Here is a 22,069-nt window from a genome sequence, read left to right on the forward strand (position 1 = left end):
GATTATTCTGGTCCCAGCCCAGGCAAGTGCTAGAATTTGACAACTGGCCAGAGAGTCAAACGCAGCTTTTATCTCAAGGCGCCCAACAGAAACAAGGGTTTTAAACAGGGAATCTGGAAGCTAATGCAACTTTTTAAAGGCTTTTTGTGTGTGTGTGTGTATGGAGACAGTGTATAAAACAATTAGAGCAGTGGGATTTCAACTGTGACTCAGAAATTTGAATGTTAAGAGTGAAAATTCTGATTCTTCCTGCCTGGGCTCTGTCCAGTGTTCTGTGCGCCACCTCTACCCTCCCTGGGGGGAAACGGACATGTGTGCAATTGAATTGTGGACTCTTGCACTTACGCCCTTATGCAACAGGCATGCCTGGGACTCTTCGAGCGTTTGTTTTACAACCCGTATTTTACTTTGAGACAGAATCCACTTGTTTGGGGACATCCAGCCCTAGGATCCAGGTTTTTCTGGCCCAGGGAGGGTCTGAAGTGAAATGGTCAATCATGAGATGACGGAATCCTGGGGACAGATTTTGGTGCTGCTTTAGATTCTGTCACTTTCACTGGCTGTCCCGTCTCTGGTCTGGCGACTGCTTATATCCCTCTTTTCTCCTGATGAAACAGGCAACAAGGACGCTTTGCTCTGCGGAGCATCTGATTGAGTCCCCAGACCAACAGTAGTTAGGGATTAGGTAGTAGTAAGTGGTAGTCATTCGGAAACCTTGCAGATGAGACCTTGCCCGCAGTAGAGGGTTGGTGGTGGTGGGGTATGTGTGTCTGCCTGTCTGTGGGGTGTGTGTGTGTTGACTTTCTATGTTTTGCTTTTTCTGTTAACTGCCCTATTCGTATGCATATGAATATATACAAATGGGGGAGGGGGAAGGTGAGGTCACACATGTATCCAGTGGTTTAACCCCTTTGGTCCAGTTTTAGTGCAGAATGTCATGGGGTCTTCAACACTGCAGACCCAACAGTGCAGATGCTGTTCAGCCTGAATGGCATTGACCTCTAATGAGAAGCCAGCTACCATAGCCAGGAGTTGGTTTTCAAAGTTGGTGAGTTTCATGGAGTCACTGGGGAGTGGAGGAGAGAGAGGAGGAGGAAGAGGCGGCAATAGTTGGACTAGAAGGAAAGTGAGTTGTGCTGGCAGCTGCCACTTCCCTGCCCTCCTTGCCAGGCTGCAGCCTGTGGCTTCCTTACCCCTGTGGCTGCCCCACAGGAGCCAGGAGGGGAAGTTTATCAGATGGGGAGGAGGCCAGTAGGTGTGTGGCGAAGGCAAGTGCCACAGGCTGAGCTTGGAGAAGTGCAGGTAGGTACAGGCAGGGGGTTGCAAGTGTACGGGATTTCTGGCCATGGGATACAAGCCCCAATGGGGTAAGGGTCCATTCTTGAGAGGGTTAAGAGGCCAGGCCATAGAGTGTAGACAGCAAGATGCAAGGCTATGGGCTCTGTCTGGTGAGGCCCAGGATACTAACAGCAAGACTAGACCTTGGTATCAAGTCACAGGCTTGATGAACAGGGCTGAGCCTTCAGATGTCAGTGAGTAGATAGACCTGTGCAGGTGAGGGAAGGGCCCCAGGGAGCAGTGGGGAGTGTCTTCTGCACAGGGTTGGAGAGTCCACAATGGGCTGTGGTTTAAGCAAGCCTTTCCTCCTGGCTCTGACTGCACCCCACCAGGTCACCCTCCCTCCGACTGGGCTGTCAAAGGATCCCCAATCCCAGTCTTCCTATAATCTGGACGCACCCTCTCCTGTCCTTATTCCCCCTCTGCCCAGACTACCTTGGTTCCACAAATGGGGAAATTGTATTTCAAGCAGAATGCTCTTCCTAGAAATGGCGCTTGTATCAATCAATTAGACTCAGAGTGTGGGCAGTGGTAATTAGATTGGCCAGAGTTCCATTGTTTTCCATCATGGAAGGGCCTGCAGCTCACAGGGTCCACCTGATGGCAGAGGGTAGGCTGGACTGCTCGTCCCCACAGAAGAAGTAATGTTCATGATGGAAATGAAGCCAGCTCCCAGTTTTGGTTTTATGTAGATTTGTGTACTTTGATTGGGTCATGATGCAGGCATACTGTGGCCAGAATCGCCCTTCACCTTACCCGGCTGGTCTAACGAGAACTCTGCGTTGATACCAGCTCTTCAAAGCGTGGCCTCACTCTTGAGCTGCTAGACCTCGGCAGCTTTTTACTTTCTTCTTTCCACAAATAGTTTTTGAGCTGGGTGTTCAGACCGATTTGGGTGGCAGCATTGTCTCTGCCTGCTCCTGTCTTACGTCTTGTTGTGACCAGAGGTTTTTGCTTCAGCATTTGGTGCTTCACTAGGTGCTTTTCCTACAACATTCTATGTACAATTTTAAGCCTTAACTGTCTACCATCCAGGCTCTTCTTGGCTGTGTGGAGCAACCCAGTATTTGGCGTTATTTATAACTCTGCTTTTTAAGTGTGAGCAGTGAAATATATTTTTTGGGTCTTTGGCATACTCAGATTTTTTTCATACATATTTAGAAGATAAAGTGTGATTTTGAAGGGTTTGGAAAGGCGCTTCTCTTTAAGAAAGAGTTGAATGCTGGAGTCGCAACCCAGAAACCCGCCCCTGGCCCCTGATTTGCTGCTGACCAACTGGCGACCTTGGAAAAAGAGTGACTCATAGTAGTCCCTCTGATGAATGAGGAAATCTTTTAAACTTGTAAAATCTGAATTAGGATTCCTATTCTGTCTATTTAATAAGACAAGATTGTTGGAGATCAAGTGAGAAATGAATGTGTGTTTGAAATGTATAAGCCACATGGACAGTGAGGAGTGTTGCTGTTTCTTCCTGGGAAGTTGGTGCTGGGTGTGACCGTTTTCTTGGGTCAAACACTAAGGCTACTGTGAAAAAGTTTATTGCAAAGAGAATTTCCCAGGAGCCCACAGCGTGGTGGTGGGCATATGTGGGCCCACACGTGGCAAGAAGCCCACTTATCATCGGGCCATCCTGCTTGCGGGTGAGCGAGAGGGAACCAGCCCAGCGGGAACCAGCTCGGTTCAGACTTTACAAAGCAATTACGGTGACTTATAAAACATTCATACTGAGCTGAAAGACAGTCCGCTCAAAAACAATGCTTGGTAAACATTGCTTATTTTGTAAAATCACCAAAGGTATCTTAAATTATTTTTTAACCCATTAAATCAACAAGTGGAGACTTTTAACTTACCAGTGGATGTGTTTTTCTCAATCAGAATTTGGCTCCAAGCTCTAAATCAAGCTCTTCCGAAATCTTAGGCTATTATATGGCACGCATTTTTGCTCAGTAACAGTAGTGACAGTCACCACATATACAGCCGTCATATAAAGTACTGTGCCCAGAGCAGGGTGCACACTGCGGTCTCTTCCTGTGTTCTTCTTCTGTACCTTAGCGGTGTGGTAGCACTTGGACCCTGGTAGGGTAGGAGTATGGGTGGGGTCAGCAGGTGGTGAGTTTGAAGGAGATAGCTGGGACTAAACCACTTCTTAGGAAGTCTTTCAGCTCTTCTGAAGAAAGGAGAATCCATTACTTCTTGGGGGGAGGGGGGAGGCTTAGCTTGTCGTGAATATGTCAACTCAAGGCTGAGAAGTTTGTCTCTGGCCAGTGCTGTTCTCTTTTCAGAAAATGCTTCTAAAAACAAAAGAGCTTCCATTTTTTTTAAAAAAAAAAAGAAGACAATTTGTTGTGTAAAAACAGGATAATACGAGAGATCCTATCACCTAGACATAACAATTCACCTTTTGACTGATTTGTTTAATCTTTCTGTTCATTGGCTTTGATTTAATGCCGATCAAGGATATCATGATGCTTTATCATTTTTTAGGTGATAATATTTTCTTTATATAACAAAACTGACAAGTTCTTAACATCATTGAATCCCAAATCGCGATTCAGACCTACCTGGCCATCCCCATGTGGCTGTTGGTTTGTTAGGATTGGTGTCCAGATGAGGTCTGCGTAAGTGCTTTCAGTTCTTTGGCTCTTAGGCTGTTCATCTAGAACAGCCCCTGCCACTTTCAGTTTCAGTTTCCTTGTGTGCTGCCCCCCACCCAACCAAACCAATCCAACCCATGGATTTTGAACGCTAATGGGGAGTAGCTACAGGTGGGGAAAAAAGCACTGTTCGTTTGGTGTGAAGGTAGCCTGGTCCTCTTCCTAGCTTTGCCACTGACCAGCTGTCTGACCTTGGGCAAACCACCAACAGCCTCTGGGCTCGTTATTCTTGTCCATCAAAAGAGGCAGTGAGGCTGAATGGCTTCCAACCCCAGCATTGTCTTGACCTCCCCTGAGAGATCAGGGACACAGGGTTGCAGGCTCTGCTTGTTTTCAGTCCTTATCCCCAATTTTTGCTATTGGTAATAAATAATCCTGAGCAGTTGGCTTGTTCTTTTTCTCTGGGACATGGTGAATAGTGTACCTAAGACAAAGTTGTTACGTTTTCCTTCCAGACTTTTAGAAAGCTTAGAGTCTAATTTGTGGCTCAGTGCATAGGTTATTACTGTACACATATTTAGCTCAAATTTTCTTCCACTCCTGTTTTTTTCCCTTTCTTTCTTCATCCTGGCCTCAATTTATGCGATGGTGTTGCATTTTATTCTGGTGGGGAGTATACGTAAATGGCTCTGTACTGGGAATTCTTCTGTGACCCCGTCTGTAAGCTCATGAAGACCAGGCGTTCAGGGGTTGTCCGCGTGAGCCACTGCGGGTGCCCAGTAAACGTTTCCTGACAGGTCTTGGTTTAACGTGTTGCCATCACGTAAGTATTGAAAACTTTCCATTTTAGTGGTCAAGAGTTGTGTTTGCCGCAACATTAATTTTGTGACTGAGTTATTCTCTGATTCACGTTTTATATGGCAAAACAGCCAGAGGAAGTCTGGTGAGCCACCTGCCTGGTGAATTTTTATTTTTGTAGACTTTGTGTTTGAGTAGATCCTAGCTTCCCCCTCACCCCCAAAAGGCCTTTGGTGAATGAAGCCGTATCTGCTGGACAAACAGTGCAGGGGGTTGGGTGGGGGGGAGGTTGGATCTTAACTGCTAAAACAGTTTGCCACTGGTTCCAGCCTTGGACGCAAGAAGCCCTGTTGTTGGGATGTTCAGGATGATGGAGGGGGGTGCGTCAGAATCTGTCATTTGTTCTATCTGGAAAAAACTAGACTGGACAATCAGGTGACTTCATCTTCTCTCACAACTCCAGTGTGAGTGAGCACACTCTCTCTTTGACTTTCTCTCCGGCTCCCTTGGATGTTCACGAGAGACTTGCTGATTCTCAGTAAGACATGGGTCCCAGCTGGCTCTGCCTCCTCGATGGCCCAGGAGAGAGAGGGATGCTCATCCTTCCTCCTGGAGTGTTAGGGGAGCGTCAGAGTTCACACACCATGAGCACTAGCACGGTGCCTGGCACGTAGCAAACACTCAGCAAATGGCAGGTGCCTTCAGGATGCTCTCTAGAGTGGCTGAGGGTCATATTTGCAACTATTACTTAGTATCCCCTTCTTTTCTTGTTTGTTGACACTTGGGAAAGGATCCTTTAAGCATTTGTTTTGAGGGGCTTGGTTTTCAGGGCTCCTATTCTGGGTCCCTGGAGAATGTCTCTGTAATCCACGGAGAAGAGCCGAGGTGCCCTTGTTTGCTGAAGGAGCCCCGGTGATGTTCCTCTCCCAGGCAGGCACTCTCCGAGCCGGCAGCCTGGTGTTTATCCTCTCATTGACATACCGAGGACAGTGCTTCTCATCCTCTGCTCCGTGGGGACGTAGTCCAGAGGAAGGCAAGACCCCTGGGCAATGGTGTGGGGGGGTGTTGGGGTTGTTGGTCAGTCCTGGGTGTGGCAAGGAAGTTGAGGCTCATGGCTTGCAAGTTTTCTTCTAATGGAATTTCCCATCACTTACTGCCCTGCTGATTTCTGATCAATGAAAATGAAATTGCATCACCTCCTCAGAGGCTCCACGTATGCCTGCTGCTTCCAGCTGTGTCAGTTCCGGTAAAATAATCTCATCAGGCGTGCGAGAGGGTAATAGGAAATAAAAATAAAAACCCACAATTAGCAAGAGGCCTTGCAGCTGAGTAACACTTTCCATCCCGGAGACGGAAAGGGCTAGGGAGTGAATGCTTAGGAAAGATTCTCTTAAAAAACAACAAAAAAAAAGGCAAGAAATTTCCCAGCTCTTTTCTTCTCCATTATTTTTTTCTCACTTCTCTCAACTCCCCCAAACATCCATGTGAAAATGGTGTAAAGTTGTGCGCAGGTTTTTCCTGCCCTGGTGTCAGTAGAACTTCTGTGTGATAAGCATATGGTGGGGGGGTGGGATTTGTTTTACTGTCTTTCGAGTACTCTGAAGATAGACACCAAATGAATTACTAGAAATTCCAGCTTCTACTACTGCCCTGTGACAGAGAGCCAGATGGTTGGGGGACAGCTTGAAGCCAAATTAAGTTTAGCGAACAGACTTCTCAGAGCCGGTTCATTTTAATTCCTAGACTCTATGCTTCAGTTATCAGTCCCATTGAGAACAAGACTCCCTCCTCTGCATGATTCCCTGTAACTCCCAGGGCTGAGTCACGAATATGAGGCCCCGTGAAAGCGCATTGTTCGGGCTGAGCCACCCTGCTGTGGAGTGCCACGAATGCGGGGGACACGCCGTCCTCAGCACCTCCTTGATAAGGCTTGGGGAGGTGGAACACTGCTTCCTGGACATTCTGCCACTGTGTGTGTGAGCCTGTAAAGTCACCAGGTCCAGCTTAAAGAGGAACCGAGGCCAAAGACACCAGGATGGGGAATACAAAGGGCTGGTGAGGATGTGGGAAACCTGTTGGATCAGCTCTGAGGCGCCAGTGGGAAGCAGATCCTATCGTCTCTTGTCAGCTTGACAACATCACGCGAGAAGAAATGCTTGTGTGTAGGCCAGAACTTCAGTGGTTTTGGCAGTTTCTCATAGGCTGTTTGAGGGACAGCATGCCCTTTATCCCAGGGGTGAAAATCCTGGGCTGTCGGGAAACAGTCAGTCTCAAACATCCCTAATGTTCCTTTAATTGGTGACTCCCATGTGGATCGAGGACAAGACTCTGAGAGGGATTAGCACGGCTGGAGGATATGGTAGGATGATCTGAAGTGTGGGGGCCACGGTGTCCTCGGTGCTATAGGGTTTCAGGGCAATTGCTCAACCTGCCAAACCGTGTGTCGCAATAGCTGAGCTCTGTGTTTAAATGCAGTGGACGTCAGAGGTCATCACTGACCATATCTGGCTAATAGGAGGACAGATTCTGGCAGTAGAGCAGGAAGACTGGTACGAGGGGCGCAGCCACCTGGATAGTTGTGTGATACAGTGAATCCAGAGCCACATGAAGGGCTGTGTCTGTCCCACCAGTGCCCTGACCATTGCCATCCAAGCTCTTATTCTGCATGTCTGGATTCTAATGAGAACAAGCTAGTTAGGAGTCTGTATTGATTGGAGGGATACTGTATATATTGTAGGCACACAATAAATACTTGTGTGAGTGAATAAAAATCATTAGAGCCACCAGCGGGTGTGCACAAGAGCTTAAAACCTAAGACCAGTGGAGCCAGAGCCCCAGTAACCTGTTTATTCTTGTGACCTAAGGAGTTGGCCCCATGAACTGACCGGGTTGGAGTCCCCCAGTCTTAGCGTGGCTTGACATGGGAATCTCTTGAGCTGCCGGGACAGTTTCCGCAACTTTTTCTTGTTCAGGCGCTGTCCGGGATTAGGACTGCGGGCTGCAAGTTTTAGTGGGATCGGCAGAGTTCTCGGGGCAAAAGGAGAGCGGGTGCCACTTCAGAAGGGAAGCGGAAGTTCTGTAGGTTAACGTGCATTTTTCATAGGTTTGTGTGTTTGCACAGATATGTTTCTCCTCGCTTAGACACTTAGCACGAGGTCTTGATCTACATTGATCACATTTTATGACTTGAACTGGCAATTCCCCCCCAGGGATCAGCCCTAACCAGGGTGTTCAGGAAGCCATTAAGGAAAAATATGTAACCACACTCGTTCCCAAACTCAATTGTTGGGTCTTAGCCGTGCTTGCAGAAGAGACGTTCAGGCGTAATTAACCCAAGTACCATTTAGCGTGGCCATGGCGATGCTTCACAGTAACTGTTGACCCCAAAGCAGCATTTGGAGCAGCAAGAGGAGAAAGACCATCCGAGCCATTTTTGCTGAGTTTGTGAGGGTGGAGTTATTACCCACAGTCACTTGGTTCTTTGGGCGGCTTCCGGAAGGTTAAAGAAGTGCAAAGTCTTGGATCCTTATACTGGAAGAAGAAAATTTCCTTTGTTGTTTTGCCTGATTCCTAAGGCCACTCTTTGAAGTGGCCAGTGGTAAATATGTCTCGATCTCTTTTTCTTGATTAAAAGTAACAGTGCAGATAATGGGCTTCCTAATTGCCACGTGGGATGGAGAAGGGTCTGTGAAGCATAAGACACATAATTAAGTTTTACTCCGCCCACTACCCAACTGGGTGTTAGGCTTTGGAGTTTGAAAGCCCTTCAAACACAGCCTGGGGGAACGCAGTCCCATCCTCTTCAGTCCCTCTCAAAGCCTCCACAGTCCTGATGGCTGACTTGTTCTGCTTTGTCTCCACTTTGCTGTAAGGAAGGGAATTGAAATTGAAATAACTGCATAGGCCCGCTAGGATTGGAGGACTGCCCAGTATAAAATATGTTCTCAGATCTTCAGTCTTGTATTGTAAAGCAAAGTTATTGAGGAGGAGATTCTGTGTTGGAATCACCATCCACAGTGTACCCACCAAATAGCAATTTGGAGAGATCCTTGGAAAACACAGCCTGGAACAGTACCTGTGGGCACCTCTCACCAGCCAAGGCACACCCTCCTGAGGCACAGGGGAAGGCCCTGTGGGGAGGTTTGGCCTTTGTGCCGTGATCCTGCTCCCTCTTTAGGCCCTTGCCAACCGCAGGGCCTTCCAAAGCCCCTTCCTGCTTTACTTATTGGTACCTCTGGCTCACTGCTGCTTGAAAAACTGTTTATGCTAACGAGCAAGGGAAGATCTGAAGAACTTGCTGTGCCCGCTCTGGTGAGGGGCTGTGTGTGTGTGTGTGTGTGTGTGTGTTGCCCCATTAATGAGCCTTCGAAAGGCAACCCTTGTTTGCTTTGTCATGGCGCCAATTCCTGAGCCCTGTGCCAGAGTGCACCGGGATGGTGAGCCCACTGTGTGGCCTCCTTCCCGCCGGGAGGAAGACACTCCTTTTTCAAAAGAGCCCTTTGGGAGATGCCTGTTGAGGGAGACTTCCCTTCCCCAAGGCCTCCTCTCACCTGGCCCTTGCCGGCTTTTGCCATCCGTCCTGTGCACAACAGGTAGAGTTACTGGCAAGCACGGGTTTTTCTCTGTCCAGCAAAGTCGGATGGGGTTTCTCAGGTGCTGCCATAGGACCAGAAAAATCAGGCAGCTGTCAGAGGTTATTCATTTGTTCCTTTATGGGTTAGATACATATAAAAGAAAGCTGAAGGCCTGTGGCTGCTTCTACCAGCATTCCTGAAATAAATGCTAAAAAGGAAGGGAGGGAGGGAAAAAATCTGCCCCAGTTTGGTTTCTCCTGGGTATGTGCAGCCTTGAACTATAAGTTATTCGTGCTATTCACATGAACTGTTCTGCTAAGAACTACCTAAACAAGAATTCAGAAAGCCCAGCAGACTCATTGTCCTGTTAAACCAGTGAGTGTGGCTTTGACAACCCTTTCCATGAGGCGGAAGCCCCAGAAGTTCAACTGTGTGTAGTCCAGACCTGATCCCCCCTCGTCCCCCCAGAATTGTGTTAGGGATCTGTGTGGCATCCTGGATTCCTGTTCCACTGACCAACTATTTAAGATGGATGGCACATGGGTTGATTTTGTAGACTTTAGACCCCCTGTAGTGCTGAATTGGAGATAATACTTCTAACGCTGTAAACCACAGAATACTGAAATGCTCAGGAATCACACCCAAACTTCAAAATTAGGATGTTGGGTCTTGAGTGATTAATTATATGTGATGTTGAGATTAGCATGCTCCCACTAATGTTATTTAAGATGTCTCCTTAAGAAAGTGTGCTGTTAAGGTTTTTGTCCATACCGCATGCTCAGCGCTGTGCTAGGAGATGAACAGAAACATAAGCCGATTTTTGGCCTCAAGGAGCTTCTGGTCAAGTTGTAGAGATAAAAACAAAGGCAGTGAAAGCAGGAGAGATTGTTCTCCTGGCTGGAGTGGTGAGGATCGCGGTAGGAGTGCAGAGGAGAGAGGCCTCTGTGGGCCTGAGTGATAACAGGGATGTCATTGCCTATATGGGACCTGAGCTTGTGCTTCCTAAAGGATGTCGCAGGTTTGGATAAATGTTGAGGAAGAGAAGGGACATCCAAAGGGCCTGGGGCTGCAGGAGCTGAGGTGAGAATGTGGAAGAATGTGGAGTTGATGGGGAGGAGACTCTCCTGTTAGGGGAAATTACGGGGGGTGATTGAGTAGTAGTAGTGTAGGGGTAGAGTTTAGAGAGTTTGCAGACCGGTCTGCAGAGTGTTAAGTCCGAATATTTTGGCAGTTGGCTCTTGTGTGGGAAAGGCACCTGAGGAGTATAACGTTGAGAAGACTTAGAGTGGTTTTCCCTTTCTGTGCTCTGAAATCAAAGCTGGTACCCAGAGTTCCATCTGTGGAGACCGGGGTGGTCAGTGAGGGGCAGTTCCATTTGGACATGTTGAGCCATGCGGAGTGTTGAGTGATGGGAGGCTAGCCACTTAGAGATGGCTTGTGGTCTAGGGAAAGTATGAGAGACGTATTCAAGTGATAAGTCAGGAATGGAAAATTTTGTTTTGGGAGTCAACTCATAATTTCAGTAATTGAAACCACAGAAGTAGTTAAGGTAGTTGATGTACAGAGATAAGAGCAGAGAGCCAGGGGGGAACAAAGTACGATGATGGAGCAGAGAGGAGGGATTTCTGTGGGTTAAAGTAATAGGGAGTGCCATCAAGTAAGTAGAAAAGACTTGTGGGATCAGGAAGGGGGGCTGGCAGTGTAAAGTTCAGAGAGAGAGAAAGAGAGCCAGGAAACTATGTCAGAGAAGCAGAAGGGGAAGAAGATTTCAAGGTGTTATGGTCAGCAGTTTTGAATGCAGGGGAGATGGATGAGGATGAAAATAGAGGAGGAAAAACCATTGGCCACTATGAGGAGGGCATGGTGACCTCAGGGCCTTCCGACCCATCTGAAGCAACGTCCAGCCCTTTCCTCCAGTGAGCCGGAGCCTTTCCTCCAGGGTGGAGCCTGGCGACTGTGCATCTTCACAAAGCCCCACGGTTGGTTCCACTGCCCAGCAGAGCTTGAGAACTGTGGAGGCAGAATAGCTCTCTCTAAACAGAGACAGGATGAACTCACCTGGCCTTCCAGGATTAGTGTTGAGGAAGTGACGCAGGGGGCAGAGTCCACTTGTTTAGAGAAGCGGAGATCCAAGGGAAGGACAGAGAACATTGTCTGAACCAGCAGTGTTGGTGGGTCAGACTCTTATCCCGGAGCTCATGGGTTTGTAGAATCCATGGTGGAGAATTGAGTGAGAGGGATCACCAGTAAAATCCTACAAAGCCCTTTTTGTTTTTTTTTAAGATTTTATTTTTTTATTTTTAGAGAGAGGGGAAGGGAAGGAGAAAGAGAGGGCAAGAAAGAAACATCAATGTGTGGTTGCCTCTCCCCCCCCCCCCCCCCGCCGCCGCCGCCCACTGGGGACCTGGCCTGCAAGCCAGGCATGTGCCCTGACTGGGAATCGAACCGGCAACCCTTTGGTTTGTAAGCCCGCACTCAATCCATTAATCTACACCAGCCGTGCCCTGTAAAGCCCTCTTATGAATCTTCAGGGAAAGGACAACACACCCCAGTGTAGAAATAACAGGGAATTCACACAAGAAATAAAAATGGCCCATAAGTATCTGCAGATGGGTTCTTTCTTGCTAGCAAAGAAAGAGTTTAAATGAGATATGACTTCCTGCCTGCCACATCAACATTTAAAAAGTAATAATACACACTATTGATGAAGGTGCGGGAACGCTGACGCTCATGAGCCAGTGCGGCCATCAGCCAGAAGGACTTCCCTGGAGGGCAGTTTGGCGTATGCCAGGGAGCCTTAAATATTCCTAGCTTTGGAGCCAGCAATTTCATTGGCTCAAAAGCTAGGAATGTCATGAGTAAGAGCCTAGGTTTTAGAGTAGCAAGGAAGCCTTACCTGGTTGGAAAGGCTGACTTAGCTAGTATGTGACTTGTGTAAGATATTTAACCCTCTAAGCCTCAACTTCCTCATCTGCAAAATGGACTGTTTTGAGGATCAAGTGAAATAATGCATATTTGAAAGTGCTTAGGAACATGCCTGGCCCGAATAAGTGGGTAGTAATGGGACTGCTACTTATTTTTATTAGTTATTTTGTTAATTATATACACGCAAAGATTTATAAGAGTTTATTACAGCTTTCACAGCAAAATATTAAGTGTTGCCTAAATCCACTAATATAACTTAGTGAAATTATGCGGTATCCATAGGATGCAGTACCTGTGCAGCCGTCAATTCTGACTTAGGAAGAAATTTAATGCCGTGGGAAAACTTTCCTGCTAAATTAGGTGAAAAGGGCAGTCCACAGAAGGAGCAGTGTGGGCTGAGGTTGGCAGAGAACATCTGTGACCATAGATGTGCAGAGAGAGGAAAAAGTCAAAATCCGTCTACCTACCAGTGGCTCTCGGACTGGTAGAATTATAGGTGATTTTTATTTTAGCCATTGAGTTTTTCTGCACATATCCAATTAAAAAAATAATAATAATTTCATACTACTTTAGGAGAAATTGTTCAAAAATAAATTTGACATTGTGAGATGCTGGATTGAAACTGTAATGGGCCCGGGGCACCTTTTCCCATCAGCTTGCTTTTGCTCTGCCACCCCATAGCACGAATGGAGAGATCAGAAATGAGGGGGATGTTGAAGAAATTGGAGGACATGGAAAGTGTTGGGTGTTGGAAGTCATTGGTCAGTTAGAGTGGGCAGGTATCCAGTTTAGCCATGAACGCACCAAGGGATGAATGCAGGTGGGGTGGGTGAGCTACACCCCTACCGGCTGGGAGGGGCGGTGAGTGTAGTAGGGAAGTTCAGGTTGCTGTGTTTGGTGAAAGGAGGTGCTCTTTCAAATCTGGGGTGGGGGAAGGATTGGTGCTTTATGGTGATTAAATCCAGGTCAGGAGAGAACCATTTAGGCCAGTGATGGGCAAAGGATGCTGGCCTTCTGTTGTCAGCATGTGGTGGAAAAGCCTCAGAGCGGTGGCTTAAATAAGTGCCTGAGTATTGGAATACAAGTACTGGAATACCTGGTTCAGTTGCCCCATATCCTTTTTGAGAACAAGGCAGAGTATAAGAAGTAGCTGGATGGTTTTGCTTTTTATTACTATACCCACGGCTCTGGTCATTGTTGAACTGTGGGTGTATCTACGCAGATAGCAAAAAAATCTGCTCCCCTAAATATCAGCTCATCTCTTCCAACACCCACAGACCGGGTTCCTAGACCTGGCTCTGCGTCTGATCTCACACTCCCTCCTCTTCCCCTTTACGACTCCACTGTAACCAGAATATTGCGGTGGTTGTGGGTTCCCTGCAGAATGGACTGAGCCAGCACTTTTCACTTCCAGGCTGATTTATGTTCATGCTGGAAAGAGCACAGATGCACTTATTAGCAAACACGCAGCCCAGGGCCTGACGATTCTCTGGGCCTTCCAGGCAGAGGACCTCCTGCAGCACGAGGGTCCTGCTCAAGCACGTGTGTGTTCTCTGACCTTGCCATAGTTACAGAGTAATTCTTAGGGCTACTGGGAAATTGCTACCCAGCGGATGGAATCTCACCTATTTATGGTTTAACACTTATTGACTTGTATGCAGCAGCAGTACACGAATATAGTTATTGTACAAAGCACAGGGTGGCATTGGACGTGGCTCTTCAGTGGATTCCTAGCTAAACAGATGAGGGCATTATTTCTCTGCCTCTTGAATGAGGTGTCTACTTATCTGAGAATCTGGGTTGCCTTTTTTTGTTTGTTTTTTAAAGGAGGTAGGGATGGTTTCTTCCTTGTTGTGGATTTTTCTCTCTAATAGGTTTTAGTGCCAATTGAGCAATGCTCCCCCTCTGTTGGTTCTCGGGTTCTTCTTTTCTATGGTGGCTGCCCTTGTCCTTAATTTAGAACTGCTTTCACCAAGTTGGGGAAATCTGAGTCAGCATACGGATGTCTTGGGTCATAGTCTTTCAGCATTGTGTTACTTGAAACTCTACTCAGTTAGAATGGCCACTTGCCTAATCCAGCTAGCGTGCTCTGTCTAGAACCTCATCTGAGGAACAAAGATGGGTTTTCTGTCCCTGCCTGTCTTTACCTCCCTGCTTTCCTGAAGCTGTGCCAGCCGTGAATTTCACGTGAAGGTAGGGCACGGGAATCAGGGCGGGTTGGCTGTTCATATGCCTTTGGAGGTCCAGCATGTAGAGTTCTTACACTGGACGTTATCTTTTTCTTTTGATAGAATTTCAGATGTACAGGAAAGTGGTACGAGAGCAAAGAATCCTCATACCCTCTGTCCAGACCCCTCCCACACAGTAACAGTTTTCTTGTTTCTAGATGTCTGTACACACACACGCACACAGTTTTTCCCCCAACCATTTGAAAATTTGAGACATCATGCCCCTTCACCTCTGAATAATCAGTGTGAGTTTCTTAAAAACAAAGACATTCTGCTATATAACCATACTGCAGGTATCAAAATCGGGAAGTTAGCGCTAATAATACTGTGATTGTCCCATGTACAGACTGTATTCAGATTTTGCCTGTTGTCCTAGTGACGGCCGTTACAGGAAAAGAAAACTTCGGGTTGTGTTATGTTCCTTTGTCGCATCTCTTCAGTGTCCTTTCATCTGGAACAGTTCTTCAGTCCATCTTTCTGTGCTCCACAACACTCCCATCTCTGAACGGCATAGGGTGTTTCGTAGCCTGTCCTCAGTTTGGATTTGTGTGATGTTCCCTCGTGATTAGATTCAGGTCTTGCATTGTTGACAGGAATATCAGGGAAGGGATGCTCCTCAGTGTATCCTCTCAGAAGGCACATAGTGTCTGTCTCATCCTCCGTGAGCTTCACCTTGGTCACGTGGTTAAGGTGGTGTCTGCCAGGTTTCTCTCCTGTAAAGATATCGTTGTCCCTTCTGTAGTTAGTAAGTAGTTTGTGGAGAGATGCTTTGAGACTCTGTAAATATCCTGTTCTACTACTCAGGCTTTCATCCATCAGTTTTGGTATCCATTGGTCCTTTCCTGAATGGGTTTTATCACGGTGGCTACCAAATGGTGATTTTCTAACTCCATAATTCCCTCTGCATTTGTTATTTGGATTTTTACCCTAAAAAGAACTTTTCCTTCTCTCACTTCAAAAAAAACTTATAAAAGTATGGAATTATGGATTTTTTATTTCATGCATTGGGTTGTAACCCTTTACTGTCATTTTATTTTCTTGCTCAGACTGCCCCAGGTTCAGGCAGTGGGAGTCCCATTTAACTTGTTCCTGTGTTCTTTCGACACCTCCTGATCATTCTCAGAGCACATCCTTGTGCTCTGGCTCAGGGAGATGCTCCAGGCTCATCTTGCAGTCTGCCCGCTCCAGCCCAAGAGTTGTCCATTTCTCCAAGGAGCCCTGGTGCCTTTTAGTTCCAGAGGGCTATACCAGGCATTTCTTCAACTCAGAGAAAAAGAAACAGAATGTGTTCAGGGGTCATCATTTTTCTTCTTGAAGTGTTAATATTTCTCCCAATACCTGAATCTCCCTCGTAGTTTGACGGAGCACCTATTACATCTTGGGTGTGGGGGATACGGAGATGAATGAGACGGCAAACCTGCTCTCCAGCCGCTCACGGCCTCGTGGCAGAGATAGACCAGTCACCAGATAATTACGGCAGTGTGATAACCCCCAAATTGCAGTGTGTCGCCATGTGCCAAATTACTGTGGGGTCACAGAGGAGGAGGTTTAAAGCTGACTGAGTAACCGGGCTGATAACCCAGGAATGAAAAGCATCTTCCCCTCTTAGAGGGCAGAGAGGCTGCCTCACGGGGCTTCCTGGCCACAGCCAGATCTCCCGTTCCACCCAGGAAACCAGGGATTGCAGTATTTCACCAGCATCAACATTCCGTTTGGGAACTTGCATGATCTTGAGAAAGATTTTCACTTACGTTGACCTGAACTCTAATTTCGAATACATTTCCCTCATTACTCCTAGTTAAGCCCTGAAGCTAGGTAGAAGACAGGTCACTAAACCTCATGGTAGGTGGCAGGCAATGGGCCCTCCGGAGCTGTTCACAGTTGGCCATCCTGACCACGCTCAGGTTTTCTTGTCGGTACCCTTCGTACGAGATTCCCCCAAGTGGAGCCTAACGTTCTCCGTGCAGACAGAGGAAATGACAGGGCTGTGGGCCTAGTGAGTTTCTACAGGACCTGCAGCCAGAGGTCACATTTACGTCTTCGGCTGCTGTATCAGCTCTGGGCTTCCACTGAATTTGAAGTAAAGTAACACTGCCAGGTATTTTTTGCATGAATTCCTGTTAATCCAAGTCTCTTCCATCCTCTGTTGATTTTACTGATTGCCTGAATGTAAATACAGGACTTCCTTATTTATCCTTTCAAAATTTCATCTTGTTCATTTGAGCCTGTTGTTCCAACTTGTCGAGATCTTTTTTTCAAAGTCTTAATTCCACCGTTTAGCATTATTAGTTAGTCCTCTTAGCTGTATGTACTTTACAAATTGGTGTGTGTGCCTGGTCTTTTCCCTGAATGTGTTGATTTAAATGAAGGGAACCAGGGACAGGATGGAATTTTGAGGCATGTCACCGGCACACTGATTTTTGAGTGGATACTTCTGGTAATGGCATTCGCCAGTATAACATTCCATCAGCCTTTTTTTTTTTTTTTTTTTTTTAAATCTGAAAGGTATTTTGCTATCCTGAATACAAAGAAATGTTAAACTTCGGGATACATAATTAAAATCAAACAGTACTCTCTACTGCATTTCTCAGCTCATTGAATCTAAGTGAAGCTATATTTCAGTGTATTTTATGTGGATTTTCTTAGTGAACCTACAACTAATTCCTCAGGACTATCTTTTTTTCTTTCTAGATTCTACTCAGCAATTCTTTAATCTATTCTCAAACTATGGGGAGCTTGCCATAAATAATCTACAACATATCGTTTTTAATCTAATATCATTACTTTATCCAAAATGATACATACACCCACCACTCTTTCCCCTTCCCTTGCTTTATATTATTTCTGAGTACTTTTCACCACTTAATGTTACATTTGTTTGGCATTCTCTCCCGTATAAGAATAGAGGTTGTGACCTGTTTAGTGTTGATTCCCTAGCATCTGACACATGGTAGGTGCACAGTAAATACTGAGCGAATGAATGTGCGAATGAATTAATACATTTTTTTAATCTGCAGCAGAAGTCCCCAGCCTCTTTGGCACCAGGGACCAGTTCCATGGGAGACAGTTTTTCCAGGGGGGGGTGGCCAGGAGGCAGAGCGCAGGTGGTACTGAGAGCAAAGCTGCTCTCCCTGGCCTGCCACTCACCCCCTGCTGTGCGGCCCAGTTCCTGACAGGCCCCAGCCCGTACCTGTCCGGGACGTGGGGGTGGGAGACCTCTTATCTGTGGTGTCGGGAATCTGCCCCTTTTTCCTTCAAAAAGGGGCCTACCATACAGTTTGTTGCAACAGCTTCTCCCACCCCATTGACCCCCTCTCTCCTGTGTGACGATAGCCAAGTACGGAAGTCCCTTTTGGACTCTCCTCTCCTCACCACTTGCAAGCAAAAAGGGTGTTGTATGAATTGGCAGTGTTCTTTTTCATAGCAATTCCGGTGTCTCTTAGAACAGTCCCTACATACAAGAAGACTGAATATGAATGTTAGATGCGAGGGCATTCCAGGGTTTTCTTTCAGCAATAGACGTTAAAGGAAAACATGGTAGAGTGGCTAAGAACACAGATTCTACAGCCAGACTACGGTTTTGCTATTCAGACTGCATAACTTGGGCAACCTCAGTTTTCCCATCTTTAAAATAGGGGTAAAAATAGCATTGACTTCACTGAGTGCTTATGAGCGTCCCCACAGGCCTCAGCATGATGCCTAACTCACGAAGGGACGTCTTCTCTCAAGAAGGTTTTAGTTTCAGCTAAAGCCTCACCCCTCAGCATTACCATTGTAAAAATGTTGATATAAATCTCATGTATTTCCATATGCAGACCTATGTCTGTTTTGTTCACTTAGCATCCTGGCTGATCATTTTCTTACTCCCTGAAATAGTTTCTTTTAAAAAATGATATTTTATAACATCCTTTGGAACTCTATGCACTCGATGTAATTTACTTAGAGTCCCTTGTTTTGCCAGATTGTTATTATTTTTTTCTGTTGAATAGTCTTATATCTCTGTGGATATCTTGGGTTGTTTCCTAGAATGGGGGGCTTGCTGAATTAAAGGGCATGTGCGTTTTTGAGGCTTTCGGTACCTATGCCAAGTCGCCCATGGGAAGGCGGTAGCAGCTGACAGCCCTCCGGCAGGACGGAGCAGAGGGCAATAGCATCGCCGCCCGCAGGTACACTTCTCTCTGGCGAGGTTGTGTGGGCTCTTCACGGGCAACAGTTTCTCGCTGTTTCGGTTCTCTCTTTGTTTTTCTTTTCGTCCCCTTTGTTTCCTTTCTTGGTTTTCTGCCAAACAGCCTCTTGTGAAAGGACCGCCTAATTAACCCTGTGCTAATTAACAATTTAAGATTGCACAGTGCGACTGTTCATGTTTAATTCTCCAGGAGCTAGAGCGACAGCAGGAGCCCCCTCCCCTTCCTAATGACTGCCCCCCCCCCCAACTTCCCTGAAACTGTTGCATTGAACTCAGTCCTGCTGCCTTACAGGGATGTGATAAAACTGTCATGTCACATCATCTCAGTTGAGAAGAGGGACATGGATGACTTTGTTACTGGGGGACCTCTGAGTAACCTGGTGGAGTTTTACCATTTTAAGCAATGTTTGAAAAATAAAGAGTGATATTTGCAAAGATACAAGGAGCTTTACAGAAAGGTTCCAAGGAACAGGAAGAGGAGCAGGGGTTGGGAGTTCTTGATGATGCTGAAACTTTTCTGTTCAAGATTCCTTTTCAAAAGGCAGATTGAGTGCTAAGCAGAGAAAGTACAGCACCCTAGATCACTCCTGTCTTTTCCCTTTAACTCTTCAGGAGAGATGTACTCTGCGGAAAAAGTAACTGAATTCTTAACCCCGCCCCCAATGTTGAGTACGGTACAGGTGGTCACGAGTAGAACGCATCTATATTGAAGGGAATTTTGGGGTGTACGTGGCTGAAGAGGAGCAGGCTGCAGGAAGGGTTGAGGGTTTGTGATGTATGAGCTGACCCTGGCGAGTGAAGGATGAGGAGGGGGCCCAGTGCCGGGGGCGGAGGGTAGCGGGGCCTGAACAGAGTTGTTGGAGGGGCTGTGAGAGCACGGGGACCCGCCGGGTTCCCAGGCTGCCCTCTGTAACTGAAGATCATTGATTTTACGGGAAACCGTGTTTACAGACAGAGTGCTGATCGACCTGCCGAGTTGACTTCTGCCTCCTTAAGTAAGAACTACCTTTTTCTTATTGACTGGCTGATAAACAGCATGAGAGGGACGGCCAGCCAGCCGGGTGGGAGAGTGGTGGACGGCCTGAGGTCCTTGAGCTGAAGGGCTGGGCCATTTAAGAGATTTTTCATCTCTGTGTTCTGACCCCTTCTGGTCCATCCCCATCCCTGCACCTCCTAGGGACTGCTGAAAGAGTCCAAGACTGACCCTGCCTGGTCACCTAGCAGTACGGGAACAAAGCCTGGGCGAGTTGGCAGTCGGGTGAAGATGTTACGCATAGCAGAGAGTATCTCAAACTTGAATGATGTGCCTCCTCTGAGGGTCATGTGAAAATGCAGATTCTGATCTAGGGTAGGGCTGAGAGTCTGCATTTCTCACAGGCTTCCTGGTGAAGATAACACCACTGGTCCCTGATCCACGCTTTGCTTAGCAAGATTGTAAAAGGTCCTGCCTGTCCTGGCCAGCATGCATTGAAAGGAAGCCCAGAGCAGGCAGCTTAGACCCTGAGGCGGGATCCTTCTTTCCCACCGATGCCTTAGTGAGCTGTCAGTCCCTGTGACTAAGTAGTCTCCCACATGTCCCCTCTCATGGGGCTAGTGTCACCACCCATGGGCTCATGTGTCTTTCAGGGGTGGCCACAATGTCATTCTTTCTTGACACCATTCACTTGGAAATAGTAAACAAAGTTAGGTGAGTTTTCAAAAGTCCCAACCTCTTAAGTGAGTGATTTGTGGAGGAGGAGGAGGAAGAAGAAAATAGCAAGAAAAGCCCACCAATTAATTGGTAAACGCTTGCAGGTTTCTCTGGCCCAGCCCCGGCTGGAGAGGAGATTGGCTTTGCTGTCGATACACAAGTCCCTGGTGAAGCATCAAAGCTGTTCTCCTTTATCAATCGTGGCCTCCCCTTCCCGCATGTTCCTGTAACTTACCAAGCATTTATGACATTGATTTTACAATCGGGCTGTTAACCCTCCCGCCCCTTCAGGCCTGCCAACCTTTTTGGCCTGAGCTGTCAATCAGGCGCATCCTTAAGAAGAGCCACCCTGGCTTCTCACCTGTGTGCCAGCTAAGCCTCGTGAGGAAGTCCCACAGCATTTGCTGTTTGGTTTGGTTTAGTGTAGGCATCTTTATTTAAAATCAATGTGTCTTTTCTCAGACACACAGAACTTTGTCATAATGGAGTTTGAGGTTATAAACTGAGAGGTGGAAAGTGTGTGTATATGTGTGTGTGTCTTAAACAAAACCTGACACATTCTTCCAAAAAGTTATTCCTCCTAAGATTTCTGGTAAACCTGCCTTCCCCATCTTTTCCCGAGGGGGAGCTGTTGGCTCACTGTGCAGTCAAGAATCAAGAAATGAGAAGAGAATGGGAAGATGGGGGTTGAGGGGGGAGGGAGACCAAACCCAGCCAAAACCTCCATCCGCTGTGTATGAATGAGATGGTGGGTGGAGAAGCAGCCAAGTGTTCTCTAGGAAGGAGGCGCTGGGGAGGAGGGTTGCCTGGGATTTGCAGGCTGGGATCGGGCCGTGCGAGGCTCTCAGTTGCCTGTGGGAGCAGCGCGGGGATGGAAGAAATACCCCTGTGATGTTGCCACAGGAGCAGAGCAGCGGTGGGTGATCTGATGCCTCCCTCTCCAGGGACACGAGGTCTCGGAGGGCAAATCCAGCTCAGTGGCACTTTGAGTCGGAAACGGAAACGCCCCAGGGCTGAAGGACAGCTGCTTGGGTAGCAACTAATAACTAGGAGGCAGGTGTGGAATGGGTTGGCCGAGCCCAGCTGCCGTCTCTGTTTGCCGCTAAGATCCTTGACAGCCAGCAGTACCCAGCCAGGGGTGACGGGGCTCCATGCAGACAGGGCGACATCGCCGCTGCAGGAGGGGGAGTCAGCCCGCTGAGAGTCCAGGAGGTTCTTCCTAGAAACATCAGGCTTAGGTTTTGCACCTACATGTTTTTAGTCTGAAGCCAGCTGAGTCACAAGCAGGGGTGTCCTACTGGTTGGGGGAAGGAGGTGGGAGTTCGGAGATCTACCTTCTCTGTTGCGCGGTGTTTGGGGTGGCGTGGGGCCTGTTCAAGCTTTTGCTCCTCAGTTTTACTGCTTGTAAAATGGGACGATGCTTCCCAGACCCTGAGAGGATGAATGCCCTCGGGGGGGCTTTGCGGAGCGTGTGGGCCTGCACACGTGCCCTCTGAGTTGTGCAGCCCTCAGTCGCTTTTCCTTGAACTTCTCAGATCAGAAACATGGTCAGTAAAGGCAAGAGCAGCAACGTCACCTCTACATCAGTTAGCCAGGTTTACCATTCTGGGGGTACAAAACCTTCCTCCTCATGTGTGTCCCTCCCTGGTGTTCCCCTGACCCACAGGCAGCTGGGACAGCCGAGGGCAATGTTGTGTTGTCTGTATGTATGGTAGGGCCGCCCTCTGTGTCCTTGG

The 22,069-nt window shown here is 47.4% G+C and overlaps 1 protein-coding gene across 3 annotated transcripts in view; it reads left to right on the forward strand.

Annotated features, from left to right (window-relative positions):
• The window catches only part of ZFHX3 (zinc finger homeobox 3), a 243,285-nt gene that overhangs the window by 62,302 nt on the left and 158,914 nt on the right, over positions 1-22,069 (forward strand). The window lies entirely within an intron of this gene.

The sequence above is a fragment of the Desmodus rotundus genome, chromosome 12 (genome assembly GCF_022682495.2).
Source record: "Desmodus rotundus isolate HL8 chromosome 12, HLdesRot8A.1, whole genome shotgun sequence".
Lineage (NCBI taxonomy): Eukaryota > Metazoa > Chordata > Mammalia > Chiroptera > Phyllostomidae > Desmodus > Desmodus rotundus.